This window comes from Octopus bimaculoides, chromosome 21, assembly GCF_001194135.2.
Source record: "Octopus bimaculoides isolate UCB-OBI-ISO-001 chromosome 21, ASM119413v2, whole genome shotgun sequence".
NCBI lineage: Eukaryota > Metazoa > Mollusca > Cephalopoda > Octopoda > Octopodidae > Octopus > Octopus bimaculoides.
This window is the reverse complement of record NC_069001.1, coordinates 4,701,325-4,705,320: the sequence shown is the minus strand read 5'-3', so window position 1 is coordinate 4,705,320 and position 3,996 is coordinate 4,701,325. Positions and strand designations below refer to the sequence as shown.

Here is a 3,996-nt window from a genome sequence, read left to right as displayed (position 1 = left end):
CTATAGTCTTGTGCTGAACAAAGCCTTGTGAGTGGATTTGATAGCTGGAAACTGAAAGAAGCCTGTTGGATATATGTATATATATGTGCATATATTCGTGTCTGTGTTTGTCCCACCATCATCGCTTGACAACCAATGCTGGTGTGTTTACGTCCCCGTAACTTAGTGGTTCAGCAAAAGACACTAATGGAATAAGTACTAGGCTTACAAGGAATAAGTCTTGGGGTCGATTTGCTCGACTAAAGGCAGTGCTCCAGCATGGCCACAGCACATGAGCTGAAACTAGATAAAATGAAAAAAAATGAAAATGAAAATGATATATACATTATTTTGGGGGTCTAATTCTTCATATTACCAGCAACTGCCTCTTCCCTACACAGAAGTCAATGTCCTAGAATCTGATGTGACAGCTTTTTTTTTTTGTTCCCCTCTTTCTGCCCTAAATTCACCACCCTGCCCTGGATCTGCCAACGCCGCCACCACCACCACCACCACCACTACTACTGCTCCTAGGGGTCCGTGTACTACTAACAACTGGCATCCCTCTTTTTTTTTTGTTTTTGTTTTTCCATTTTCTTTTTGTTGTTTTCTCCTCTCATTATGTTATCAGCCATCATGATGTAATAACAACCTTCTCTACAAACATATATCAGTTTCTTGCAGACATAATGTAAGGGGAATGGTTATGATGGTGGTGGTTGTCGTCATGTTCGTGGTAGTGGGGAGGTCATTGTGGGGTTCACGTTGGTGTTGGTGTTGGTGATAGTGGTTAGTGGTAGTCTAAATGGTGGTGGTGGTGGTGGTGATAGTGGAAATGGTTATGACGATGATGATGGTCATGTGAATGTAGTGATGTTGGTGACGAACATGATGATGATGATTAGTGGTGGCGATGACAGTGATGCTGGCAATGATGATGATGATGATGATGGTGGTGGTGGTGGTAATGATGACAACACAATGACGATGATAACAGTGAGGAGAAGGAGGAGGATAATGATGATGATGAATGTATTGATGATGATGATGATGATGATAGTGGTGGTGGTCATATTGATCGTGATGGTGATGTTGTTTGTGATGATGATGATGACGATGATGACGATGATGATGATGATGATTAACTTGCATGTCACATTTCATCTCCCCCTAGGGCCCATGACAGATATTTATTTGGATTGGTGCTGTGTGTTATTTAACTAACCAACTGGGGTGTTCATACTTACCATAAACCCAATATTTTACAAGGTCAGTAGCAACCCAATTACATCCCAAACGAAAAAAATGAAAAGTAAAAAAAAAAAAAAGAAAGAAAAAATTGAGTTAAGAAAACAAATTCTGTTTATTTTTCTTCTTAAATTCTTTTTTTGCATTTGTTAACTTGCCATGGCAGTCCGTCATGAATATCTTTCTTTTAAGACCTACGTCTTATTATTATTATTATTATCATTATTATTATTATCATTATTATTGTTATTATCATTATTATTATTATCATTATTATTATTATTATTATCATTATTATTATTAATATTATTATTATTATTATTATTATTATTATCATTATTATTATTATCATTATTATTGTTATTAAGGCAGCGAGCTGGCAGAGTCATTAGCACGCCGGACAAAATGCTTAGCGGTATTTTGCCCGTCCTTACATATTGAGTTCAAATTCCACCGAGGTCGACTTTGCCTTTCATCCTGTCAGAATCGATAAATAAAGGACCAGCGAATGACTGGGTTTGATGTAATCGACTTGTCTCCTCTCCAGAAATTTCAGGCCTTGTGCTTCTAATAGAAACGATTGTTATTATTCATCATCATCATCATCATCGTTTAACGTCCGCTTTCCATGCTACCATGGGTTGAACGATTTGACTGAGGACTGGTGAACTGGATGGCTACACCAGGCTCTAATTTGATTTGGCAGAGTTTCTACAGCTGGATGCCCTTCCTAACGCCAACCACTCCGAGAGTGTAGTGGGTGCTTTTATGTGCCACTGTCACGAAGGCCAGTCAGGAGGTACTGGCAACAGCCACGCTCGAAATGGTGTATTTTATGTGCCACCTGCACAGGAGCCAGTCCAGCGGTACTGGCACAAGTGCCAGGAAGGCGACGTCAGTAGCGATCATGCTCAAATGGTGCTATTTACGTGCCCCCGGCACAGAAATAGCACCATTTGAGCGTGATTGTCACCAACTATTATTATTATTATTATTATTAATATTATTATTATTATTATTATTATTATTATTATTATTATTATTATTATTATTATTATTATTGTCAAGGCAGTATGCTAACAATTCATGATTATTAAAGCAGCAAGATGGCAGAATTGTTAGCATGGCAGACGAAATGCTTAGTGACATTTTGGTTATCTTTACATTCTGAGCTCAAATCCTGCCAAGGTCGGCTCTACTTTTGATCTATTCGAGATTGAACGACGGGGTCAATGTATTCAACTTGCCCCCTTCTCCCCACAAAATTTCAGGTTTTGTGCCTATAATAGAAAGGATTATTATTAAGAGGGCTAGACCTATATTCTTCAGAATATGCAATGTAACTTTCAGGAATGGGACTATTCCATTCTGCCAATAAAGACAAGACAGAATATTTTCTTATGATTCGCAGATACATTACAGTTAAGTAGAACTATATTATATACGTATGAATATACATGTATGTGTGTGTGTGTGTGTGTGTGTGTTTCTGTATATGCTCTAACACAGACAGTCAGAGTCACACATACACACACACATATATACTGAGGCATCATATTATGCCTAAAAAATCCTACACCTGCTGGAGATCATCTTTGCTTCTCTCTCTCTGTCTGTCTGTCTCTCTCTCTCTCTCTTTCTCTCTCTCTATTTCTCTTTCTATCTCTCTCTCTCTCTCTTTCTCTCTCTCTCTCTCACTTTCTCTCTCTCTCTCTCTTTCTCTCTCTCTGTACCACACACACACACACATGTGTATGTGTGTGTACCTCTCAGACTTGGAGTTATTCTTGTCATGAACATCAAGCTAACCTATATTCATATACATACATACATAAACACACATATATATATATATGTATATCTACATATATATATATGTATATATATATATGTGTGTGTGTGTGTGTTGACATATACACTTATATACATATATATATATACATACATGCATATATATATATATATATGTATGTGTGTGTGTGTATCTGTATATATGTATTTATATATTCTTATATATACCCAGACACAAAGTCATGCTTACACATGCAAACATTCAGACACACACACACACACACAACATATAACACACGTAGACAGCTTCTTGTAAACACATATGCTACGCGGCGCGTAATGTAAATAATATTCAGTCGTTCTTGCCCAGCACACACACGCACACACACACACACACACATACACACACACACACACACACACACATACCTGCAATCCACAAGCTCAGCCACAGGACATTTTTGGCTTCTCTTTCTCCTCCTCCTCCTCCCCTCCCTTCCACCCAACATGTCACCACTAACATACTGACACAATTGTTTTATGGGCTCGTGGTGGTGGTGGTGGTGGTGGTGTAAGGAGCTCTTATGAGGGTTTGGTTTGGCATGGTACCATGTAGGAATGTTGCATGGTTATGACGCAGAATTGTGTGATTGTGTGGTAGAATGATGCAGTTTGGGAGTGCAGCATGGTGCATATTGGAGTGCAGTGTGTTACATTTTTGAGTGCTGCACAGTACATTTTGGAGTGCATTGCATCATGGCACATTCTTCAGTGCAGTGTGTTACATTTTGGAGTGCAGCACGGTACATTTTGGAGTGCACTGTGTTACATTTTGGAGTGCAGCACGGTACATTTTGGCGTGCAGTGTGTTACATTTTGGAGTGCATTGCATTGTGGCACATTCTGCAGTGCAGTGTGTTACATTTTGGAGTGCATTGCATTGTGGCACATTCTGCAGTGCAGTGTGTTACATTTTGA

General features: G+C 38.8%; 1 protein-coding gene across 6 annotated transcripts in view; it reads left to right on the top strand.

The window, feature by feature from the left end:
- LOC106868625 (monocarboxylate transporter 12) overlaps positions 1-3,996 on the top strand; it is a 57,075-nt gene that overhangs the window by 43,344 nt on the left and 9,735 nt on the right. For 2 of the 6 annotated variants that reach the window (XM_014913970.2, XM_014913972.2), the window contains one exon: positions 1,154-1,248. The exons of the other annotated variants lie outside the window; for them this stretch is intronic. The gene's annotated coding sequence lies outside the window, so the exon portion shown is untranslated. The remainder of the gene's footprint in view (positions 1-1,153; positions 1,249-3,996) is intronic. 6 annotated transcript variants of the gene reach the window in all.